Source organism: Ovis aries, chromosome 1 (assembly GCF_016772045.2).
Source record: "Ovis aries strain OAR_USU_Benz2616 breed Rambouillet chromosome 1, ARS-UI_Ramb_v3.0, whole genome shotgun sequence".
Lineage (NCBI taxonomy): Eukaryota > Metazoa > Chordata > Mammalia > Artiodactyla > Bovidae > Ovis > Ovis aries.
Window position 1 is genome coordinate 264670097 of NC_056054.1, and position 25964 is coordinate 264696060.

Sequence of the window (25964 nt, forward strand, 5' to 3'; positions counted from 1 at the left end):
CTTAAGCCTTCGTTTTCCTCTAACCGAGGCTTCCATCATAACCTTTAATGTTTCCTCTCTGCCTATCTGGAGACATTGTCATGAAAGTTTCTGTGGCATAGTTATACTGTTGTGATGAGTGGGAGCTTTCTAGTAGATCATGAGTCTTTGGTTATATTTTGAAAAGTAAATTTTTAATGGGACAAAGCATGCTGGTAGCTCCTTTTATGAAGAAAATATTTTGCTGTATTCTTGTCTCCAGAAAGGCATTTTTTAATGGTTTGTTTTATTCAGTGATCTGCTAGAAAGAGCTTTGACTGATCATAATATCATAACTTTGTTTTCTTGATTAAAATGTCCAGATATACCCATTACAGGGTGGGGGGGGGGGGCTAAAACTGTGTTATAGGAGCTACAGGTTAAGAATATCAGATATAGTTAGATTTTACACAACAATTTGGGCAAATAGGTATGAAGTTATTAAAAGTTTGAACAAAAGTTAGATTAAAAGATTTGAAGTACTAGCTGAGTAAATTAATTGTATTCTCTTCCGTTGGTTTTATGTCACAGCAAGCACCAAACTGAACAAAATGTTTTCTCTTGGGGCATTGTTAGGAAGCTGTACTGGGTGTTAACTGTTAGATGGTGTGAGTTCTTAGAAGGCATGGTTAGTAGGTTTCAGTCATTTTTTTCATGCGGTTAGTGCATGAGCTGAGTAGTTGAGCATATTCACATTCAGACATGAAGGAATAATGGAGAAGGATAGCCCTTGATTCTTATGTAAACGCAAGTCCTAAGTGTGACCAAGTCATGTCATTACAACAGATCTTCCTGGTGCATTAAAAACCTTTTCTCTGTAGATTTGGGCAGATATCCTAGATAAGTTCAGGTTTTGAATTTTATATTCAGTGTAGTTAACTGAGTTTAATGTTTTCGGTCTTGTTGCTTTGGTTTCATGTTCGCCATTAGGATTGGCATGCATGTTTACTTGTGAAATAGTTCGCCTCACCTTCAACCAAGTGTAAATTTTTTTATGCTAATGAACCTGCCTCTTGTTTTCTTTGGTGCCTGCAACTTTCTTTATTCCAGTGATGTTTGTACTTGATGGGCTATCAAGTTATAATGCTTTTGGCCTTGTTTTGCTCCTGTTTTGCTATTTGATCTTAAACCTAAGCCAAGTGCCAGTGTTGGCTATTGCAAGGGATTGTTTATTCTTTCAACATGCAACCTTAGGGGACAGAAAGGAGATTTTCATTTTAAGTTATGTTGTCAAGTCAGTAGGTGCAGTGTCTTTAGGCAGTGAATCTTATAAGTTCAAGTATATGATTAGGTGACAAGTTGACATTGAGATTGTTGTCCTTTCCCTGATCAAAAATGAATAAAAGCTTTTTTTAAAACAAACAAACAAAAAATGCAGGTTCAACTGCACAGGGCCCCAGAGCCTGACCATTAATCAGCAGACACCAGGGTGGCCCCACAGTTAGGGGCGTCTAGGTGGGAACCAGAGGGCTCCTATATGAGCCCCAGAAACTGGGGAGGGGGTAGTTAGCTTTATGTGTGTGCCCATTGGTGAAGACGTCTTTTGATCACAGATGGGCAGGAAGGTCCCTAAGAGAAGGCCCCTAGTAGCCTGGCATCCCAGGAAGCAGGCAGGGACGAGCCTGCTCATCAGTGTCCCTCTACCTGCTATGCCCCTAGGTGGTGGCGGGGACGGTTCATCCACAGCCTGGAGGCTAACACATGGTGTGGTGCAGGAGGTGGGGTCACGCCCTCGGAACTGTGGAAGCCTGTCCTTTCCCAGGAGGAGCCAGGCAGGTCTGGCTGTGTTCACACGCCCCCAGTGAAGGATGAGGCTCCACTGTTGCCACACTTGGTTGGCTGGTGAGAGTCAGGCCGGCAGGGGGGTATGCAGGCCAGCTTGCCATCACACCGTCAACTGCAGGGCTCTGGGACAAGGGCAGTAAACTGAGCCTGGGACAGCCTGCAGGACTTAAACAGGAGCGGATTTGGGCCAGAGACAGGCAGGTGCCCCAGCAGCGGGGTGCCTCAGGCTCTCCATCCGCCAGGGCTGGGGAGAGAGCTGAGAGTCACAGGAGTGCACGGACGTCCTGGGCACACTGGCAACTGAGCGAGTGCGGGCCAGGCTCTGTGGCCAGTGGGACCGCAGCCCACGGGGACACCCAGTCTCACCGAGGGCCCACATCTCACAGAGACCAGGTTGTGAGTGCACAGAAGTGTGTTCGAAGGCAATTTCTCTTGTCCCATTAAACACCCCCTTGGAAGGCACGTGTCAAGTGATTAAAGCACTGTTCGCAACTGGGCTGAGGAGGAACTGCTGCAGCTTTTTTGAGGACTAAGATGGCAGTACCTTTCAAAATATAAACTCTGTTTACGCTTTGACCAGCCTTTTTTCTGGGGACTCTATCTAACCAAAATATTCAGCAAGGGCTCCAGGATCCACATAAGGAGGCTCAATGTAGCATCGCTGGTAAAGGAGAGACGTCAGAGGTGACCCAAGTGTCCTCAGGAGGAGAAGGGTGACGTGGTTACCGCATCTGTACAATGAAATACCCTGCAGCTGACTTTACCAGACTGAACGCAGTGATGCTGACGCCAGCAGTACTGGGCCCGGGGCTCCCCACCCCCACCCCACCCCCGCCACCTCCCCAGTAGAAGTGCTTTGCACTTTTCACCCTCGAAACCTGGTGACTTAGGAACTGCCATCCCCACTGTATAGATGAAGACACGGAGGCCCAGGGAGGCACGTGCACTTCTCAGGGGCACACAGTGCAGGGGTGACAAGACTAGGCTTGAACCCAGATGGTGCTGTCTGCAGCCTCCGCTGCTTTTGAAGAAGAGGAGAGGTTGTACTGACCCGAGAGTCTCCTGCTACCATGCTCAGGCCACCCAGGCTGCTGCCACAGACTCCCCGAGCCTGGGGGTGGACACAAGCAGGCCTTCATATCTCACAGTTCTAGAGGCTGGAAGTTCAAGATCACAGTGCCGGCAGTTTCTGTGTCTGGTGAGAACCCACTTCCTGGTTCCCTCCCCACTGGGTTTCCAGCCCCTGGTGCTGCCTGGGGAGGTGGGAGGTCCAGGTCCAGCCTGGCACCCTCCTCCTCTTCCTATGGGACCCTGCCCTGCCCCGGGGCGGATATCCTGCCTCGAGGAGCAGTGCATCTGTGCGGTGCTATCGCGTGCTTGCTCTGCTCTCGCTCAGGACACCCAGGGGTGAGCAAGCCCTGCTCAGCTGCTGCCCTGAATGGATGCAAACTATTCGGTCACCTGGGCAGGTCCTTGGTGTAGACACCTGGCTTCTTCCTGTGCTCCGACATCCGTAAGTATCACAGGAAGAGCCTTGATGCTCATGGCCTTGTGGCTTTCACAGCCTCCCATGTCTGTTTTCTTGCATCAGGAAATCACGAAGACCAAAGTGAGGGGCGTGTACATGCCCGCCTGGGAATGGCTGCGGTGTACATGTGGCAGTCACTTAGCTGAAGGTTAGAAATGTTAACAGCGGGTTTTAGTTGAAATGGTTAGGAACAAAGCAAGCTGATTCATATGAGTTTTTAAAAATCATGATAATTGTTCAAACAGATTTCATGATTGAAACTATATTTTGTTTAAAAATTGCCTTCATCCTAGGAGCTCTCTTTCTGGGTGAGTGTCCAGTGGGTGGTACTAGTTCCTGGAAACCAAGAGATTCACTAAGAGGGGTGTGCACGTGTGTTTCAACTCCATGCAGAATACTGGGCTGCTTAAAGTTCTCCTAATGAACTGAAGTTGTCCACATGCCAGTTTCCTTTTATCCTGTGCTGTCATCTTGCTTCAAGGACCAGCAGGTAGTTTTACAGGTGCTTCCAAGCACTGGACTCTTAAGTGCTTCTTGAAGGCCTGACCAATAGTCCCCCCCAAAAATAAGTGTGTTCTCATTGTCTGAATGCCCGAGGTGGCCAGGGGCTGCCAGAGAGCCTGGTCCCAAGTCTTTGGAAGGCTTTGCAGGTGGATCCCATGTTATCCCGGGCTACCTACTGTGCTTGCCCCTCTGCCCGTGTTCACCCGATCAGCCTGTACAGACACCGCTGGGTCACCGCCACTGTGCGGACGGCGCTGGTGGAGGTCCCGGGAGGCAGGCGGTAGGCGTCCCAGGCTCCTCCGAGGCCCTGGAGACTTGGCCATGGGTTTTCCTGGGCTTGTGCCTCAGGCTGTTTGCTCATGTTTGGTTTACATAGTAACTTGTGTTCTCCAAGGTCCCTGTGTGGTTTGGAAGGACGTTGTGTCAGCTGGTCCCCGAGAGCGCTGGCCTCCTTCCTGGGGCCTCCGCCACCGCCGGCTTGTTTACCTGGGAGCTTTTCATCTGTGGGGGTTATTTTTGTTATTTACGTATTTATTCGCGTATTTAAAGCTGCGGGAGGGCGGATCAGGTTGAAGAGTGAAACACAAAATCTCCGGGTGTGCGGGTGGGAGGTGGCCTGCCACTGGTGCCGCCCTGTGTGTCTGAGGCTGGTTCCCAGCAGAACGTGGCCCTGGGCCCTCCGGGCACACAGACCGGAGCTGATGAGAGCATCCTCTCTGGGGATGCTGGGGCTGCAGACGCCACCCCTCCCTGCTTCCTCCAGGACCCGTGGAGAAGGCCCCAGAAACTCACGCCCTTTCCAGTTTCGTGCTGCAGGAAAGCACCAGGAGCTCCGTGTCTAAGCGGTCAGCGGGGAGGTCGCCCTGGGTGGGGAATGAGGTGCAGGTTAGGGCACCCTGTGAGGAGGGGAGCCCAGAGAGGCCTTCGGGGCCGGGGAGTCGTGGGTGAGCACTTCTGGCAACGCGTCCCTTGTTGAGGGTGCTCCCCTAGCTCTGGTGCTGAGCTCACTGGATAAACAGGCTGCTGTTTATAAACAGCCAGGCCTCCCCAGCGGGCGGGCAGCCTCTCCTCAACCCGTTAACCCAATAATGCAGCCACTCGGTGAGCAAGAGGACCTCCTGGGGCAGAGGTGTCTGGATAGCTGAGAACTGGAGGCGGGGCAGAGAACCCCGGAGCGCCACTCCTCCGAGACCAACGCCTGTTGTCGCCCACTGCCCTGAGTGCAGGGCACCAGGGTTGACAGTGTCTTTGGGGAACCAGGGTAGAGGGTGGTGGGCTGAGATTTCATAAGTGTCTGAGGCGCAGAGCTGTGTGGACCAGCTCCAGGACATCCGGCCCCTGGGGACTGCTGGACAGGACAAGCTCAACTCCTCTCTGGGCATCTGGAGTACAGCCAGCAGCTGGGGACAGCGACTGGCTCAGAGGCTGTGTTAGCCAAACTGATTTCCAGTCCTGGCTCTGCCAGTAACATGGAGCCCTGGGACAGTGTTCTGTGGAGTCGGCAGCAGCATGCTGGTCCTTTAGTAAGTAATACCTGTATAGGGCCCAGCACTTAGCATGACTCCCCGCCACCACGTGTCTCTTGGCTCCTGGTTTCCAGGGTGGAAGCCCATGGGCTTGTGGATGCCGGGGAAGGGGCCCAACTCTCGCGAGGGCTCTGTTTCACCTCCTGCCTCGTGGGCCCTGCGGCCATCTTTGTGGGCCCTGCAGCCATCCTCGGGGGATGCTGCCAGACCCCGGGTGTTCAGGGACACCACCCCCCGCCTCAGCTGCCCACCCACCCTCCGAGCTTGGCTCCAGCCCTGTGACTGCGGCAGGAGGCTGGGGACAGCACAGGACTTGGGAGTATCTCCAAGGCCTGGAGTCGAAGGTGACCCTTGGGATGCTGGCAGTGGTGATTTGGGGGCCACGGCCTGATTTGTGCTTCAGACGCATGGTTAGTTCTGGCTGCACGTGGAGAGGCCTGGGGAGCCTTTCTGGAGCAGGGCAGAACCAATTGAGGCTCAGAAGGTCCTGACAAATAGCTTTTTAAATGAGAACAGGCTTTAGAGCAAAGGTCAAATCCAGGTGCTGCTGGTCAAGGGTCAAGGCAGGGCTGTCTGCGCCCTTCCTGGAGGTCTGAGGGAGACCTCAGCTCAGTGATGGGTCACAATCACACAAGCAGATGCACGGAGGGCCCTGCCAGATGCTGGGGGCTTGCTCTGTGGCCATAGGTCAGTGCACAGCTCTGGGGGCGGGGCTGGGTCATTCCTCATCAGGTGGGCAGAGGCTGTGTCCTCTCCTGAGGCTCCAGGTGTCTCCCGAGGAGCCAGCCTCCCAGGTCAGCAGTTCCTCTGCCTTGGTGGGGATTAAGGGCTGGAAAGCCTTAGCCAGTGGGGATGGTGCTAAGCAAAGCTTGCAGCCCCGCCCATGTGCTCAGTGGACGAGTGATGACCGCTTTCTCCCCTGAAGCTCCTTGGGCCAGGAGCCCAGGGCTGGTCTGGCAGAACCATGCAGCTAGAAGGAGCCGTACAGTAGCCCGTCCAGAGGCCTAGGACAGCCACCTTGGTTCACCATGGGGCCGTCCACACCCCGAAGCCTCACGGTGGCGCTCGGACCGATCAGGCTTCTCCAGCTGTGTATTTACTAAGCAGGACACAGGGCTGCGAAGGGGCCAGACAGGCAGCCAGAGCGGCTGGGACAACGGCTGGTTCAGAAGATGGTCTTTTATGCCGAGTGCCGCAAAGATGTGGAAAGCGATGACTGTCCTTCCATCCCGACACAGCGTGAAGAGCCCTCTGGAAACCTCTCTTCCGTGTCTCGTGCGCCTCTGTCTATGCAGGCCCTGTGTCGCAGGGCCACCTCTGTCCTTGGGTCACCCCATCTCACCTTGGCCGCTTGTAGCAGGTTCAGACGTCTCAGGCTGGGGAGGTGTCAGCATCAGAAGACAGGCCCCCGCATTTGCTTGTTCATGGGTCAGGTTCATTCTGCACCCCTCCCAAGGATAAGAGGGGCATCTTCCCTCATGGTTCTTTACAGGGACCTGTGCCCACAGCGGCTCTGGAGCAGCCATGCCTGGTAAAAAGAGGAATCAAACCTCTGTTCTTAGATTTACAGTCTATTGCTTTACTCAGCCACTTTACCCAGCACCTGGGCTTGACACTGGGCAGTGTGTGTGGTCTCTGGGCCCTGCCTGGAGTTCAGGACTCGGCCCCACACAGAGGACATCAGCCCGAGGGCCAAGCCTGACCAGCTAGCTCACCGCACTACCTGCCCCAGGCTGAGTAGGGTTGGGGCTGTTGTGCCATTGGGGTTCCTGCACGTGCCCTCCATCCACAGTCCAGGTGGGGGGCTAGATGGGGACCGCTGACCTGTCTCCTGGCCGAGCCCCGTGACACCACCTGCTTACCGTGGCTCCAGGTTGCAAGCGGCTTACTGGATTAGTGGGCGCCCACAAACCCCTGCGGTGGCCAAGGAGAGGCCCGAGTTTTCCATGCAGCTCCAGTTTGTCTCTGAGTTGGCCGCTGAGACCTGCAGGCTGTTGTGGACGGCGGGACCCAGAGGCTGGGTCTTTGCTGGGCAAATGGTCCCGGTGGCCACAGCCCGACAGAGCCCAGCAGAGCGGTCCTGGCCGTGATCCCTCCAGTTAACCTCGGGTCGGAGGCTGACCCACTCCGGCTGCCAGGCTTCTCTCACCAACTCTCAAGAAGGATCCGAAGATGCTGGCCAGCTACTCGGCCTGCCTGTTCTGGGGCGTCTGCACCGCCCTGCTGGCCGTGGCTCTGGCCTACTACTTCTACTGGTGAGCGTGGCTGATGCCCGGGCTGGGCTGTCAGGGCGGGGGACGGGGGGCCACACTTACTTCTGCTTTTGTTGTGGCTCTGCACGCTCTGTTCTCCAGGCTGACAAGTGGTCCCTCGCGGCAAACAAAGGGAAGCAAGTCGGCAGGGTGTCTCCCTGAGGTGGGAGCTATGCACACGTGGTCTGTAAATTCAGTGGGAAAACCATGGTTTCCATCAAAGGGATGCCACTTGTTGCAGGCATAAATGTTGAGCTGATTTATGGTGGATCACCTACACCCTGGGCACAGCTGCAACGGGCGTGCCCACCAGTTCTTGTGGTGAACACAGGGAGGTTCTGGGTGCCCCCTTCCAGTCTGGCCCCTCACAAGGCTGGGGGCCTGGGAGCTGCAAGCCCCGTTTCCTTCTGTAGAGACAGGACGCACTGATGTCCCGTCCCTCCAGGCGACAACCTCATAGTGCACAGGGCTGATGGTAATGGCACCTCTGTTGGGGAGCGACCCACGCAGGACAGCACTCGCCTGATGGTGGGAGCTGTCAGGGCGGCTATGCGGAAGGCCAGACCCTAGATCCGGAGCTAACTTTACGTGCTAGGTCTGAGAATGGGGTAACACCCCATGAAGAGATGTTGCCCCTCTGAAGGTTCCATCCCGGGTTGGTTTCCTCAGGACACCCTTAGTCTGGTTTGAAATTGAGTTTCCTGGTCTGGACGGTCTCTTTCCTGTAGATCCGATTAGTGCTGCTTCTGTTTCTGAGGAGGAGAAGGGGCCTGGCCTGTGGCCAAGTAGGTGTGACCCCAGCCCTCCCCTCCCAAACTTAAGGTGAATTCATGCTTGGAAGTGTTTGCACTCAGAGCCTCTACAGACAGGGCTGGTGCTGTTTACAGGTGAGGATTACAGGGAACCAAAAGATAAACACATTAGTGTGGGGAGGAATTAACCCTAATTCCTCATTAGACTTGTGTCCCTTATTAAATGGGTTTCTGGCCTCTTTGAGGGTGAGTGGCAGCAGTCGCTGGTCTGGAGTGGCCCCCGTAGGAGCAGCGGCCACCTACTTTATCACAGACTCCGGGACACTTGAGGGTGAAGAACCACAGCATAGGCGTGCAGTACCGCTGCCCAGGGAGCCTGTGCGTGGGCCGTCCTCGTGCCCCAGGGGTGGCGGTGGGGGTGTCTGCCACCCCGTGGTGGTCAATGGTGAGTCCAGGTAGGGCCAGGGCAGCCAGTGCGGGCTCCGAGGCTGCAGGCCTGCTGGGCATGGGACTGGGCTGGGGGTGGGGGTTGGTGGCCGCCCTGGTCAGGGGCTGCACGGGCAGGGGAGGAGCAGGCTGCCTTCTAGTCTGGTTTGTCCTCCGACCTTCCCTCCTCTGACGCTTCTCCTGGCCACCAAAACGTCGCTTGATCCATAAACAGGCAGAGACACTGTTCCAGGAACATTCCTGAAGCAGCAGTGATCTGACCAGAGAGTCTGACAGCCCCCAGTGAGTCCCTGAGGCTCAGAACTGGGAACGATGTCAAGGTTTTCCTTCTCAGGGTCTGCGGAACTGCCCTCCCTGGTCAGTACTGGGCGGGAGCGCGCCTTTTCTTTGGCTGTTCTCCCCAGTGACCCTGCGTCCTGCTCCAGGCGGGCACTGGCTCAGGCCCCCTGCAGAAGGGCGACTGGGGCCCACAGCTCACTGTTCAGACAGACACAGCTCAGCTCTGTGTCAGAGGGTGTTGGGGAGGGGGTCCCGCTCGGCGAGAGGGCGCTGCATCTTTGTGGGTGGGTGTGATCTCCAAGGACAGGGTGGTGGCCTCCGTGCTCATCTCGGGCCTCTCCTGGGAACAGCACAAGGAGTCCAGAGGGAGGCCCTGCCCCTGGCCGGACCCAGGTGGTGCAGTCACAGCGGCCCTGCTGCATTCCAGCGCCCAGGACGGAGGCCTCGCCTCGTCTCATCCTCTCCATGGGCTGGGACTCTGGTCGTAGCAGGCTCTGACTCGAGCTGGGTGTGAGCCTATCACTGACAAGGGCGCTGGATGGGGCCAGCAGGGTCTTGGGCAGAAGGGGCCCCCACCCCGCGAGGGGGCCCCTTTATGAGGGGAGTATGGTCTGGCAGCACAGCGCTGTCATGGGAAGCCCTACATGGGACCTCTGACAGGGGAGTGAGGTGGGGGACAGTCACCACGTCTGGGCTCTGTGGCCAGGATGGAGCCTGCTTTTCTCAGGAAGCCTTGCTTCAGACCCAGGGGGAAGATCCCAGGACCCCACTACAGTGTATAAGAAAATGCTGGGTCAGCCAGGTGAACCCATTTAGACTGTGTCCCACTGCCCAGGAGTGGGTCACGCAGGGGACACCGCGGGAACAGGGAGGTTCTGGTAGAGGCAGAGGTGGGGGCAACCTTGTCTTCAGAGGAAAATAGGAAGACTGTGTTGCCCTTCTCTCATATTGAAAATATTTCGTGAGTTCCTTGACCTTACTGCGAAAACTGTTTGATCCATCAGCTCAGGAATTTTCCTCATTGTTAAAGAAAAAATTCCTGCCACTGCAAAACACCCTAAGAGGAGAAAGACATTTTAGCATCTCGTGTATAGCATATTCAGACTCACAGTGGTTGCCCTGGCGGAAATCTCACTTTCTGTGCTCAGTCCCACAATCCCACTGGTCCTGTCTGGACAAGTGTAGTTGGAAGCCTCCTAAACCTGGCTTGGTGGTAAGTTTCCCTCCTTGCCATCTTAGTTGAAGTGTGGTTATCGCTCTGGGGTTTTGGGGTGTTTCAGAGAGGAAAAACGCTAGCACCAAAAACCTTGTTTGAGCTTATAACAGAAGTTGTTTTTCATGTTGGTGATTTATAACCAAGTCAAATAATCAGATTCCAACCATACTCTTTGAAATGAAATGTGTAAATAATAATTAAAACCCCACTAATGTAGAGTGTAAAGACCCTGATGCAGAGAAAGATTGAAGGCACAAGAAGTAACTGGCCAGACCATTTCTTCCCTGCCCAGCTCCTCAGAGTGCATATCAGTTACCTTCCAGAAGGAGTGGGGCACACAGACTTTCCCAAAGTAATGTGACAGTGAGACCCTGTTGTACAAGCCATTTCTTCGGATTAGCAGTTGAAGTATGCGGTTTTACAAATACTCAAAATGATTCAAATACCTGCCGTTTGTAGGGAAAATAGCACCTTTGTTTGCTCACCTGGGAACCTGAATACCCTTTAAAACTTGGCTTACAGAGGATCTTTCGGATCTCAGCTATTTGTAAGCATGAGAGGGACCCTTCTCAACCCTTAGAGACACCATATGCTACTGGGCTAAAGGTTGCCTTATTCTCATCTTCAGACCAGAAACTGACATTCAGAATGACCACGTCATGTGCCAAGGCCACAGACGGGAGAAAGGGGGCAAGAGTCCAGTGTCAGGAGCCCCTGGCCCAGAACACTGGCCACCAGCACAGGCTCCTCCGTTTTGGTGGAGAAACCTCAGCAGGTGTGTGGGGTCCTGGGTGCTGAGGGTGGACACTGAGACACTGATGGGATTGAAACTTTCTTCAGGTCCTTTTTGCCTGACAAAGTGCCAAGAGGATCTGTTTTTCATCTTTAAAGATGTTATCATTTCATTATTGTTCAGTCATTCAGTCGTATCCAACTCTTTTCAACCCCAATAGTCAGTGTTAATTTAGGCACTGAGATTTCTTTACTTTTTTATGATGATAAGAATAGCAATGTACACTGGTTTAAAAGAAATCAAGCAGCAGAAATGACTGAAAGGATGGGTGGTTCTCCAGCTGCCTCCCGGCAGCTCTGCTGCTCAGAAGAGGAGCCCCGAGACTGAGTCCTGGGGCTTACTCCACAGTCTGCGTGTGCCTGTTTCTTCACTTAAATGTCATTCAGCGCTCTGGCAGATTTCCACTGAGTACCCACTGTGTCCCAGGTGCTGTTCGAGACTTCTGCTTCTCAGTATGTAAGACAGATCACGCCCCACTCTCAACAGCGGGACCTGTCCAGTCCTCGCTACGAGTGATGAGGGATTTAGTCAGCTTACACGCCTCCTGTCTTCCGTCCATTGCTGTCACTGAGTTTTGTTAGCTATACTGTTATTTTTTAGTTATTTTACTGTTCCCTTAAAACTTTAATATACTCAACTTACCACTTTGTACTCAACTTACCACTTTTTGTTGGATCAACTTAGAAATCTCTTGACCTCCATTATGTACAAAATTTGGGTTTAGGATGTTCATATTCTATTGAATAATTGCAATTAAATTCTCCATGTTTCTTTTATGGGTTGATTATAAATATTAAAGTTCCAGAAATAGAATTCACAGTAAAATTTTAAAAAGTTTTTTGTTCCTGCAAGTGCCACAAAGGAGAAACTAGAAATCTAAGCCATTAAGTCTTTGCTGCTTGGAGGAGGAAGTTTTAGGTACCTCATGAAGTGATTGTGGGAAATCGTGCCCCCTGTTAATTTGATTTACATTTGGATAACAGTTGCCTTGCACAGCATTTTTTATTACTTAAAAATCTTAATTGCTGGTTTTTTTTTTGAGAAAAGAAACATTCCTTCTTCAATACCCAAAACTTCCAGCTCCTTAATTATATTCTTTGTTGAATAAATTCTATTTTCTTCTTGAAAGATTTCCTATGTTAATTTTGACCAATTTCTTTCCAGGCCATCTATAAAGGTGTTATCCTGGCATTTCTTTTCATTGCATAACTGGTCTATTTTTTCTTTTTCTTAAAAAAAGGAATCTTCATTAGATTCCTTCTTGTTTTGCCGGACTACATCTTCAAGTAGTCTTTTCACAAAGGATGAGTAGAAGTTAAGTTTTCTGAAATCTTGCCTATCATGAGGTTACCATAATCTTTGTCTTCATTCTTTGTATGAGTCAGCATCCCACTAGAAAACAAATGTGTGAAGCCAGGATTAGTAAAGGGGGTGTTTACAAAAGTGTAGACAGAGATTAAGGAAAGCAATAAGGAGGTTAAAAATAGCTTGAGTTAACAAGTTCCTGCAAATAGTAGGACTTTTTTCTGCCTTTTCTGTGTGTGTGCAGGGGTTGGGGGTAGTAAATGGTCCAGGGGACAGTAGAAGGAGAATAATGGAATTAAATTTTGCTGTTCTTGGTCCCAGGGTTCAAATTCTGTGAAATTTGTAAAGTGACCACATTTTGGATTGTGCTTAAGCTTCAAATCCTGGAGGAAACACCTGCTGTGTTCCACGGCTATTGGCCTAAATAAAGGTTTCAGCCTGAAAGCACTCAGGAAGAGAATGCTACTGGCAGTGAGGTGACCTTTTCAGCACATTTAATATGAAAATAAAGCATCTGTAGTACGAATGCATTATTATTTCTTGGTTTAGTCAATAGACCCATCCTTGGTCTATATGTTACAATTTAGAAAAATCCATAGACTAGGAGTGAGAGAGTCATGCAGGGAAGAAGAAAGAGCAACTCAGAGAGGATAATCATTCCTGGTCCTTTCCCCAAAGGGAACAGGACAGAGTGTGGGGCCATTCATGAGAGGTGGGGAGCGTTCCAACCCCATCAGGACTTTCCATCGGCAGTGCTACATGTAGAGGACTTGGAATTTCTATGCGGACCAGAAGAGGCTAAAAATTCGTAAGCAATTTGACATTTTAAATGTTGTGAAATCATTGCCACTGTAATAGAGATCACTTAATAGATTAAATTAATCCTTAGTGAATCTTTGCCATTTCATGAGTTTAATTTTCTTTTCTTCCACTCAGTTCATCTTTCTATTCGGCTACTTGGTCTTTTTGTCAAGTAGAGCATAGTGTCCTGAACATCGGTGGTCTGTGACACCGTCTCTTAGGATACCGAAACAGTGACTGTCCACAGCAGGTGCTTCATAAGCATCTATTGAAAAAGGAGAAAAGTCCAGCGCTAGAAAGAGCTAGAGAGGTCATCACGTGCCCTCTTGTTCAGGCGTCATTGTTAACTCTGTCACTGCTGGACAGATCTGTACTGCCCACCAGACTCCCTGGGCACTCTTTCCACGGCTGTATTAACAGTCAACCCAGGAAATGCTTGTCTAGCATGCCTTTTAAATATAAGCAGGTGTTGTTACATCATGCGTCTTTGGAAGCAGATGTTGCTCACATAATGGGGCTGTCAGTAGGAGATGTGGCTGGTGCCTTCACCTGCTGGATTGGTTGTCAGTTCCTGTGCCATTTCCACTGAGTTCTGGGTGCACAATGGGGACGGGGCAGTCAGGCTGCTGCCTCTGGTTTGCCCCGATGTTCAGGGAAGGACGTTGTGGAACAAGGTCTGCCCTGGAGGCAGTGCCTCCCTCAGCCCCTGACCTGCCCTCCCTAAGCAGGATGATCTTAAAGGGATCCCAGAAAGAGCTTGGTTCCCCCAAAAGAACGGAAAGCAAGGCCTGTTCCTCAGACACAGCCCTGCCCTTTCTGGAGCGCCCAGCAAGGCTCTAGTGGCATCTCATCCAAGGTCTTGGAGTCTCCTTCCCACCAAGCATGCGCCTGTCGTGGGCACCAGTGTCGTGAACCCATCCTTGGACACTGCTGTCAATCTTGCAGGCTACAGAGAGGCATCCTTAGGGGTAAACTGGAGACCAAAGGGGTGTGGTGTAAACCTAGGTGGATTTGAGGAAAACAAGGAAGACAAAGCCAGCAGAGGTGGGACCCCCCCCCCATAAAATCTCATCAGACTCCACAAGCATTTCACATCTTACTGGAAAAGCGACTTTAGGGTGAGAAGGTCGTTGTAAGGATACAGCAAGGAGGGGACGGGCATTGGTTCTCAGTACCTGCCCCCCCCCAACATGCACACACAGGAGAGGTCTCCCCAGCATCCAGTGCCCTCAGCCCTCCCCTTGACAGCCACTCGTCACCGGATCATCCCAGTGAGGCTGCTGTCCTTGAAACCCCAACCCCAGCGATGCAGTGGGATGGAGCCGCCTTGGGGGTGGGGAACGTGCTATGGCCTTGAAGGTAGCGTGTTCACCCCCACCCACACCTCTCTTAACCATTTTCCAGTCAGGCTACTGGTAGGAAAGAGAGGAGCAGCGTACGGCTTGCCCTCCGGGGTCCTAACATCCCAGGGTGGCACCTTGGCTCTGTACCAGCCCAGGAGGCACCTCAGGGCACCAACCCCCCACGGGAAGTAGGTGGGCAGTGCTCATGGCAGTCTCTGTTTCACTTTCTACCTAACGCTTCACGGGTGTGGTTATGTCCTTTGAAGCATGTGTGTATCTGAGATGCTCTGAGTTGGTGTTCAGGCAGGAAACTCAAGTAAGAGGCAGCTTCTGAGTGACAGGTGGCCCTCCTCCTCTGACTTGGGGTGAGTCTGGCCTTTTCCAAACCATCCTGGATCTGGGCTGCCCTTTCCACTGCCTTGGACAGAGGCCCAGATGGACATTTGAAACCCATTGCGTTTACCCCTTGTTGGAGTCACGATGTGTCTTTAATGGGAAATGTGACAGGATTTTTTATCTTTGTAAATGACCTTGTTCATCCTTTGACGTTTGTGTTCTGCTTACTAAAAATCTCTTGTTAATGACCTGCAGACTCTAGAGTGTGTAGGAGAAGCTTTCGCAGGCTTGCTGACTGGGGTTCACTGGGGGTCATGGAGGAAAAGTCTGCAGGAGGGGAGACCTTCCCACACTCCCCAGCTGAGCTGCCTTTGCTGACAACTCCTCCCATGTCTGCCCTGGGGGCTGGGTCTCAGTCCTGCCCCTGGCAGGCACCCACCTCGCTCCCCATTTTTTGTTAATTGGTTGTCCTATAGCCTCACATCTCTGATGGGGTCAAGAAAAGTCATGAATTTGCCGTTTTTCTGGCATTATCTAGTGGCAGGGTGGGAGTGACGAGCTCTCTGCATTCCTAATGGGACACCAAGACTCCATATAACTTTTAAAATTATGAAATATATTGTCCATGTAGAAAAGTGAATAACAACCAACTCATTGTATGAAGGGCTTCCTTTGTGGCTCAGCTGGTAAAGAATCGCCTGCAGTACGGGAGACCTGGGTTCGATCCCTGGGTTGGGAAGATCCCCTGGAGAAGGGAAAGGCTATCCACTCCAGTGTTCTGGCCTGGAGAACTCCATGGACTGTATAGTACATGGGGTCACAATAATTATAAAGCAAACACCTGTTTCTCTAAGAGCAAAATGTCATTACTATAAGGGGCAGATCATTGTCACAAAGTGATATCCAAGGTGGCTTCGCCTGTTTTGTGTGTGTGCGTGTGTGTGCGTGTGCATGCAGGTGGACAGCTGCCTTGGAGTGCGGGGTGCCTGCAGTGTCCTTAGGCCCAAAGGTTTGTCACAGGCCTATTGTGCAGTCATCAAGCTGGGAGCTCTTCACCTCCCTCCCACCTCCTGCCCCAAAAGTCACCACTGCCCAGACCAATAAGTCCATCAGGACACCCTAGGAAAGACGATCGATTCTGGAGGTCAAAGAGTAGGGTAGGTGGGGTGTAGGGCAGCCCGGAGGTCCCTCTCAGGCCTCTGTCCCTGGGCATCTGTCCCAGCCCCTCTCCTCAGCTAGCCACCATGCTTCCTGCCTGGGGGCACTGTTTCCACAGTGGAAGCCCCCCGGGGACATGACAGCACTCTCCCCCCAACCCGCACCTGGTCCTTGGAGTGTGGTTTACAGGCCCTTCTTCTAGGGCCTGGCGGGAGCTTCTGGCCTCTGTCAGCGGTGGCCCAGGGGCACAGGGGCCCTTTAGTCCATGTGGCTCCTCCGGCCTGTGGTCAGGAGGGATGCTGGCTGTTCAGGGTGCCTGCCTCCGTCCTGGGCAGCCAGAGTTGTCTGTCCAGCCTTCACCAGCTGCAGTGATGTCCCACACATCTCCCACAGGGCTGCAGACATGGCAGTTCCCCTGTCCTGCATCCCAAGCCCTCGCCCTCCAGCCTGCACAGCTCCTCCCCAGCCAGCAGCACCCACCCATCCAGAGTGTGGCAGGGTGTTGAGGGTCTCCGATGAGACTGTCAGGAGCAGGGCTTCATCGGCTCTCCCATAACGTTGTTCTTTCAGGAAGCTTTTCCTGAGGCGGCTTGTAATGACATGTGAGTGGTGCGAGCTTCAGGAGTCATGCTGCCGCACGTCACACATGTACGTAATAAACACGGGCGTCCCTTAGCCAGCCTTGCTGGAGCACTGCGTGTTGTATGCCAGACCTGCGTGCACAGCAGGAATGGACGTGGTGAGGGTGCGCCCACAGGGGTTTGGGTCACAGGAATGCTGACTGAAATGCTTGTGACTCGTGTCCCCTCTGCCTCTTGGAATGGCAGCTGCTGGCAGAGTCTCAGCTGCTCACCAGTGCCACTGCCCACAGCATGGGTCCTTCCTCCTCACGTGGATCCCTTCATGCTCCTGAGATGGCCTCATGCCCATCCCTGGAGCAGTCGCTTGAACTGGGGATGAGGTTACCTTTACGGCTTAGATCTTGGGCTGGGGGTCCCCTCCTGGGCCCAAGGATTGGTGCTGCTGCCATGGCAGAGCTCTCTCGGGTTGGGGAGGATTGTTATGGAAGCCTGAATGAGCCATTCAGTATATCCTTTCGTGATACTTTTCTTACCCCTTTGGTTGAGAGATACAGAATACCAAGAGTGTCATGAGCCCAGTGATGGTTTTAAGTTAACTTTGTATCCTCTTTCTTGTACACGCAGCAGAAGTGCCAGTTTGCCTAAAGGCAAATGCAAAGGAAGTCTGCCATGTGAGATGTCACGTGAGACATGTCCTGTGTCATCTGCTTAGTTGGTAGCAATACTCAGGACCCTCGACTGTCTGGTCTTCCCCTGGCAACTGCAGGGTCACCTGGTCCAGCTGCCTAGAGACTCCAGGAGGCCCCCTCCTTGTTAGCCCACTGTCCACCGCAGACTGTTGGTCTGTGTCATTGCCTGCATATCTGGTCACAGGCCAGGAACACACCCTTAAGAGCAGAGGCATCGTCATATGTGATGGTATCTCGCGGCTGTTTCGGGTTCTGTTTCATGGTGATTTGGTTTTCTTTCCTGTTTGTTTTCCCATGTGGACCGTAGAGTCAGCATTTCCAGTTCCAGGGCTGAGGGAGAGAGGACCTCTTGGTATTTTATTTAGGGTTTGATTACATCTATAAATTAACTTAGAAAGCATGGCTTGTGTATTATTTATGTGTTAACATCTAACAAACCACCTCAAAAAGTCGTGATTGGAAACAACCACCATTTTCTTATCTCACAATTCTGTGGGCCAGCACTTTGGGCTGTGCCCAGCAGGGTGGTTTTCTGCTGGTCTCACCTGGGGTCTCATTTGTGGCTGCAGTCAGCTGGCAGCCTGCCTGGGGTCGTGGGTCCATCTTTGCTCCCTGTGGGCCCACCTTCCAGCTGGCTAGATGAAGTCTCTTCCCCCAGTGCCTGGAGGGTGCAGGGGAAGCTGCAAGGCCTCTGAAGGGATGTCACCCCATTCTACTTAGGGGTGAGCCTTGCAGCCAGCCCAGGCTCCAGGGGCCAGGGAGCAGACCCCTACATCTTGATGGGGGAGCAGTGCTGGTTTACTGGGCTTTGAGCACAGGGGCACCGTTGCCCCTACTGCATGGCGTCTTCCCATTTGCTTAGTTTTGCTTTCGTCTCCTTTCTGGTCCTAAGGTTTATACGTATGAGCTCTGTTTATTTCTTCTGAAGTTTGTGAGTAGGTATTTTCATCTTTTTTTTTTTTTTTTCATCTTTTTTTATCACAAAGGTCCAGGGCCTTCTCCACTGTGTCTTCTGTTTTTGTGTGTTCACCTGGAGGTGTGCCCACTGAGCCATGCTCTCCGGTAGCCTGGACGTACAGCAGGGCTCTGTGTCTTTCTGGTCACTGAGCACTTGTTGCTACCCCGTCTTGCTTTAGACGGAATCCCTGGTACTGGAATTCCAATTTTATTCCTTTCTGCTAGAGAGGAACCACAGAGCAGCCCAGACAGGCATGCATTGAAGATGGCAGAGCTCCCAACAGCCTGGGCCCCAGATGACGACAGTGGGCGGAGCTGCCAGGCTACCTAGGCCCTGGATGACCACAGTGGGTGGAGCTGCCAGGCTCCCTGAGCCCTAGATGACCACTGGGGTGGAGCTGCCATGCTACCTAGGCCCTGGATGATCACAGGGGGTGGAGCTGCCAGGCTCCCTGGACCCCAGATGACCCCAGGGGGTAGAGCTGCCAGGCTGCCTGGGACCCAGATGACCTTGAGGGGTGGAGCTGCCAGGGTGCCTGGGCCCCAGATGACCTTGTGGGGAGGAGCTGCCAGGCTCCCTGGGCCTGGATGACCACAGGGTTGGAGCTGCCAGGCTGCATCTTCAGTGCATGGCTTCCTAGGTTGCTCCATTGTCCCAAATGACCATCTGGGACCAGTGGCCTGAAATCTGTTAAGTCAGAAATAAACAAACTTCTGTACTAGGCCTCTTAATTACTTCAGTTACAGCAGGTTATTGAACACTATTATCAGTAGAACATTGATTTCTGGCATTGTATTGGTTTTATTCCTTTCAGCGTGACCGTAACCACTTATTGGTTCCAGCAACACTTTGGTTACAGTGGGTTCTCTCGAGTCTACACAGCATACCCCTTCCACCTTCAGACACTGCTGGTCTCACTCCTCCTTTTCAGTTCTTAGGTGTCGATGATTTCATATCCTGATGAGGGTTGGACCAGCAGCAGATGATTATTAGCAACGAAATACGTCGACTTTCTCAGCGTTACTGAAACATAAGGTGGTCCCTGTAAGTGAATTTACCCAAGAACTGAAACCAGCCCCCTTAAATCTCAAAACTAGGACTAATCTAAAATTTTTGCTGGGCTTGTGGAAGTGCCCCCTCTGATCCCCAGCTGCCTTCAGTGCCCTGGTGACTGCAACTCGGCCCCCGGCGCCAGGGCCAGGTCACCATGGACAACCGTTGCTGCACTGTGTTCTCATCTGTGATGTCACCATGAGTCCGCTGGGTCTGCGAGCTGGCCCAGCACCGGACGCCCTCCGAGGTGTGCCGTCTCAGGTCGCGGGCTTGCCTTTGCCCTTGTGCTGCCGCCAGCAGGATGCCTGCCCCCAGTGCCCCCTGCCCCTCCTTTTCTCATCTGGCACTTCGGTTTGGCTGTGGGCCAGGAGACCACCCAGTCCTGTGTGTCCGAGCTGTGTTAAAAGCGAGAGTGAGGAGGAGCCCATCCAGGAGCTAAGGCGTCTGTTGTGAGTGAGGGTTCTGCCTCCCTGGTACCCTGGCCAGCTGCAAAGAAAGCAATGGGGTTTATTCTTGGTTTTGGTTGTGTTCAGAACAGTAAATCACTGAGGTTATTTGCCAAATTAAGATAAAATTAGTTGGCAAATTTGCCACCTAAATTATCTTAAGATAACTTAAAAATATCTGAGATGGTATCTCTCTACTGTCCTCTGTTTCAAATAGTCAGTGCAGTTCATAGACTTTTCCTTCCAGTATTTCCTGACTGGAAACAACAGAACTATCAACATGCTAAAGAAAAATGTAAGACTTGCCCCAGCATAACCCACCCCCCATGCAGTCAGCCAGCGTGGCCTTTCTGCCCTGCAGCCTCATAGCAGACCAGGTCTGCTCTGCTTGCTGTGCATATAGGCACTCAAATGTAGGACCAATGGACAGGTGAATGGATGGATGGCTTGGTAGATGGATGGATGGGTGGATGATGGGTGGATGAGTGGGTAGGCTGATGGCTGGGTAGGTGGATGGATTGATGGATGGATGGATGGATGGATGGATGGATGGGTGGGTGGGTGGATGGATGGATGGGTGGGTGGATGGATGGGTGGATGATGGGTGGATGAGTGGGTAGGCTGATGGCTGGGTAGGTGGATGGATTGATGGATGGATGGATGGATGGATGGGTGGGTGGGTGGATGGATGGATGGGTGGGTGGATGGTAGGGTGGATGAATGGATGGATAGGTGGGTGGGTGGATGGATGATGGATGGCTGGGTAGGTGGATGGCCGGGTAGATGGACGGGTGGATGACAGAGTGGGTAGGTGGATGGATGGGTGGATGGGTGGATGGCTAGATGGGTGGATGGGTGGATGGATGATGGATGGATGAGTGTGTAGGTGGATTGCAAGGTAGGGGATGGGTTGGTGGATGGATGGATGGATGGCAGGGTGGGTGGATGGGTGGGTGGATGGGTGGGTGGGTGGATGGATTGGTAGATGGGTGGGTGGATGGGTGGGTGGGTGGATGGATTGGTAGATGGGTGGGTGGATGGATGAGTGGGTGGATGGATGGATGAATGAGTGGATGGGTGGATGGATGATGGATGGATGAGTGGTTGGTGGATGGATTGGTAGATGGATAAGTAGGTGGATGAATGGGTGAATGGGTGGGTGGATGGCTGGATGGGTAGATGGATGTTGGATGGATGGATGGATGGTGGATAGATGGATAGGTGGATGGGTGGATGACTGGGTGGGTGGATGGATGGGTGGATGGATGGGTGAAGGGATGAGTGAATGGATGGATAATGGATAGATGGGTGAGGGAGTGGGTAGATGGTAAGTGAGTGGATGGGACAGAGGAAGAGAAAGAAGGGAGAACGGAAGGTAACAGCCTTGGTTCCCTTTCATCATGGGCTTTGAATTTGGATTGCATACAACTAAACAGCTCTTTTTAATCCTGTAATCCAGACTTCCTATCTAGAACCACAAAAATAAGGCACTTTTGGAGTGTTTACTGTCTTTTCCCTTTACTAACCACTGTGCTTAGGGTCAGCCCTGCTCAGGACAGACTGCCCCAGCAGGGCAGGATGAGGCTGCCAGCCTTTGACCGCAGCTCCGAGGGGTAGTTGGTCCAGGGTGGCTTTCAGGAATGGGGCAGCAGGGCAGCTGAAGTGGTGCCCCCAGCACTGGCCAGTTCTTGCCCCCACACAGAGCCAGATGCCTGCCCGTGGGGCAGCACTGGATGTTTGAAGCTGGGGGTGCAGTTTCCTATTGGGCACTGCTCTTCAAACTGTCTGAGTAGATTGCATTGGCAGAGGCTGGAGGGCTGACGTGGGCCCTGTGTGTGAGTAGAAAAGTGGTCATCCACATGCAGAGAGGCATTTACCTCCCTGCACAGAGCAGAGCAGCTGTCTGGGTGGTGTGGGAGAGAGCAGGCCCTGGACTTCAACTTCAGTTTCTGTGGGAAGGGTTTGTTGTAAAGATGGGAGGGGGACTGGGGGATGTGCCTGGGAGGAAAATCTGAAGGCTAGTTCATGAGGAAGAGAGACAAAGGGACCAATACCAGCCTGACGAGCATCTGGTGGTACCTGAGGCTGGTGCAGGGGGTGTGAGCAGGGTGAGGCTGGGCCTCCTGGGCAGCAGGGCATGGGCATTGCAGGATCTGAGAATGAGGCCTGAATGTTTGTCATGGGTGTGTTCCTCCGCTGGGGGGACCATGACACACACCACAGGCCAGGGGCTTAAACAGCAGTCATCAACTCTCCCATCCTGGAGGCTGGAAGGCCAAGGCCCAGGTGTTGGAGACTATGAAGGGAGAAGCTGTGTGTGGAGGCTGCCTCCCCCATGTCCTCTTGTGGTCCTCCTTCTTATAAGGATGCCGGTCAGATTGGATTAGGACCCACCCTAGTGACCTCACTTAACTTGACTGCCTTTGTTGAGACCATATTTCCAAACACAGCCACTCGCTGGGGTGCTTGGGGGCAGTTAGGCCCCCAGCACAGCCTTGTGAGGGGATGCAGTTCACTCGTAAGAGAGTGCCGAGGTCAGGGCTGGCCAGTGGTCAGCAGGCTGGGCCCTTCTGGGCATGGTGGTGAGCCGGTCCCAGTGCTCCTGGCTCTGGCTCTCACCCTCACCACCCTGAGCCCCGAGCAACGTGGCCACAGGAACCCCAGGCTCAGAAATAGTGGGACAACCCTGGAGGGGTGGTGTCAGAACCACAAGGTGCCTGCTTGTAAGCCAGGGGCCTGGGGCGGGGCAGGGGCTAGGAGGAGAGACTGGTTTGGCTCCCAGCCCTCCCTGCTGTATCAGAGCTCCGGCGGCTGCTGGGCGGCCAGGGTCAGCGTCCGTCTGGGATTCACCTGCCCTGGAACCACATGAGCGCAGCCCCGCTGAGCCCCTGGCCCCGCCCCCTCCCCACCTGGCCACCTCTGCTCTGCGCCTCTTCTCCCAAGTGAGGGGCAATACTACCCTGTGTCTCCCCGTTGGGAAGCATGAATGCAGCCCCTCCCCTGCCCTGAGAAAGTGGGGTCCCAGCAGCTTGTACGGGACCACAAACCCTTCAGGACTGGGCTGTGCAGGTGCCAGGTTTCTGGAGCAATCTAAACTCTTATCCAGTGAAGGACTTAGGCTCAGGTTTCTTCTCCAGCTCAGCAACAGCATCTGAGAATTAATGAAAAGGTACCAATATATTTTATTTTTAACTGGAGGATAATTGCTTTACAGTGTTGTGTTGGTCTCTGCCATACATCAGTGTGACTTGGCCAGAGGTATACATATGTCCCCTCTCTCTTGAACCTCCCTCCCACCTCCCACTATTGTTTATCTTAAAATGTTATGAAATAACAGTGGTTACCTTGGTCGGGAAGATCTGCTGCAGAAGGAAATGGCACCCCACTCCAATACTCTTGCCTGGAAAATCCTGTGGATGGAGGAGCCTGGTAGGCTACAGTCTATGGGGTCAAAAAGAGTCAGACACAACTGAGCGACTTGACTTTCTTTCTTTCTGGGGCCATTAGGGGATGAGTGGATACCTATTATGCCTCATGAGCTCTGCCTTACATGCATTCTTTTATTCCAGGACATACTGTGTGTTTTCTAAAAGCACGTACCAGCCTCAGTGAAAGAGCTGTGCATTGCTGTGGTTTTGAAGCATCTCGTTTGTGTCATTAGGCTAAGTACATCACATAGGCAGGCGTGGTCCCTACAGCATCCATTACAGGGGGGCGGTTCTGGATCAGAACAAGCTGGGCCCATGACATGAGAGCTAGGCAGGAGGAGGTGTTGACTGAAACTGTGGAGTCAGAGGCGGTTGGAGATGGATATTAACTCAGCATCTGCCCTCAGATGGTGGGCTCAGCCCAGCAAGCTGAACTTCTACCTGCAGACTCCTAGTGGCCCCAGCTTTACCACGTGGTGGCAGGGACGGGACAAGGTGCAGTGTGCCAGCAGGTGCAGCCAGAAGCCCGCAACGACACTCTGGACCTGAATCAGTCACGAGAGAAGAGCCAGACATCCGGTAGCGGGATGTCCTGTAGACATCAGGACCGCTGGCCTGGGCTCTCAAGCGGGTGGGCGAAGGTGTTAGGTCAGAGAACAGGGGGAGTGTGTGGTTGAACGCCACGCCGCCCCTCAACCAGGGCCTGGATGGAAAGAAGCGGCACAGGTTGTTTGGGGACAGTGGGTGAAACTGGACTACAGATGGGATATTCGACAATATGCTTACGTTGGGGTTAAATTTCTCAGATACGATCATGGTATTTTACAGTCAGTCAAATGCCCAGATTCTGAGGAGACATAGGCTTAACTGTTTCAGAGTGTATTTTCATCAAATATTCCAGAAGAAAATTTTAAATTTAGCCCATAAACATGAAATGTAAAAATTAAGTTTAAATATTCATATGTATTTTTGTTATACAATGTTAGGTTAATGATTGGTAGAAGACTTTCAATCATAATAAATTATGTTCTAATAAGCTTCTGTAGAGGAGGTACAGTGGAAATACAAAATCAAGGAGAAAATGGAATGCATTTCTTGACTTTTAAAGAAAAGCTTGCTGTTTTTGTATTTTGAAAATGGATGGTGGTGGTGGCTATCAAGTCACGGCGGCATTTAGATCCCACCGTCTACACTTAAGAGAAAAACGTCCCTGACTTATGGTGATTCAGATCATGATTTTTGGACTTTCCAATACACATTCGGTGAAAACCATACTTCAGATTGTGAATTTTAACCTTCTCCCAGGCTGGTGGTGTGCAGTCAAGTCCTCTCTCTGATGCTGGACAGTGGTGGCCACAGCCCCATCAGCCCCACCATCACGAGGGTGAACAACCCGTGCTGGACCCAGATGCCGTCCTGTTTTTTTACTTTTAGTACAGTGTTCAGTACATTAAAAGGAATATTCAGCACTTTGCTATAAAATAGGCTTTGTGTCAGGTGATTTGGCCCACTGTAGGCGAATGTTGAGGTGGGTGGGGCTCAGCTGTGATGTTTGGGAAGTTAGGTGTGTTAAACATATTTCAACTTAGTGATGGAGAAGGCAATGGCAACCCACTCCAGTACTCTTGCCTGGAAAATCCATGGACGGGGGAGCCTGGTAGGCTGCAGTCCACAGGATTGCTAAGAGTCGGACATGACTAAGTGACTTCACTTTCCCTTTTCACTTTCATGCATTGGAGAAGGAAATGGCAGCCCACTCCAGTGTTCTTGCCTGGAGAATCCCAGGGACGGGGGAGCCTGGTGGGCTGCCATCTGTGGGGTTGCACAGAGTCGGACACAACTGAAGTGACTTAGCAGCAGCAGCAGCAGCAACTTAATGATATTTTCAACTTATGGTGGGTTTATTGAAATGTAATCCTGTTGTAAGTTAAGGAAGTTCTATATATTTAGGCTTTCCTTTAAGTGTATTTGTTTATTTATTCATCTAGCTGAGCTGGGTCTTTGTTGCTGCGTGTGGGCTTGCGGCGAGCAGGGCCTCCGCGCTAGTTGCGGTATGCAGGCTTCCCTTCGTGCAGGCTTCTCTTGTTGTGGAGCACAGTATTTGTGGCCTGTGGGCTTAGTTGCCCCACGCCGTGCAGGATCTTCCCGGACCAGGGATCGATCCTGAGTCCCCTGCATTGGCAGGAGGATTCTTAACCACTGGACCACCAGGGAAGTCCAGATCTGTATATTTAAAAAGTGAAACTTCACAATATACCAGAATTTATACCCCTTGCATGTTTAAACTTGGGTTTAAAAATGTAGAAATTGACTTCTAATTTGTCTGGTGATATATTTTTTTTTCTTAATATTTTTGCTGTGGAGCATTTTTAAAGTCTTTATTGAATTTGTTTCAACATTGTTTCTGGCTTATGTTTTGGTTTTTCGACCGTGAGTCATGTGGGGTCTTAACTCCTTGATCAGGGATCGAACCTGCACCCCCTTCATTGGAAGGAAGTCTTAACCACCGGATCACCAGGGAAGTGTTGTGATATTATATAGTTTTGAAAATATTTTCAAGGGGTAGGCACAAGCCAGTGCCCTTGGGGGCTGCTGAGTTGATGCTTTCCCCCTTGCTGGTCTGTAGGCCTTGGGGGGAGCTGGGGAGGATGTGAGCTGAATGGGCAGCAGGGTTTCTTCTGCAGGGGGCAGGGCTGGTAAGCCCACTGTCATTGAAGGGCCCCCAAGTTAGATCTGTGACTGATGTGTTATTAAAGCATTCAGGCC

At 52.1% G+C, this 25964-nt stretch overlaps 1 protein-coding gene across 9 annotated transcripts in view; it reads left to right on the plus strand.

Annotated features, from left to right (window-relative positions):
* Nucleotides 1-25964, plus strand: part of AGPAT3 (1-acylglycerol-3-phosphate O-acyltransferase 3) — an 89126-nt gene that overhangs the window by 41854 nt on the left and 21308 nt on the right. For 3 of the 9 annotated variants that reach the window (XM_015092679.4, XM_060406075.1, XM_060406070.1), the window contains exon 3: nt 16614-16691. The exons of 3 other annotated variants lie outside the window; for them this stretch is intronic. The gene's annotated coding sequence lies outside the window, so the exon portion shown is untranslated. Of the gene's footprint in view, nt 1-4448; nt 5359-16613; nt 16692-17827; nt 19316-25964 lie in introns of those variants that run through there. 3 more of the 9 variants (XM_042237601.1, XM_027960983.2, XM_042237602.1) reach the window with 3 other exon arrangements.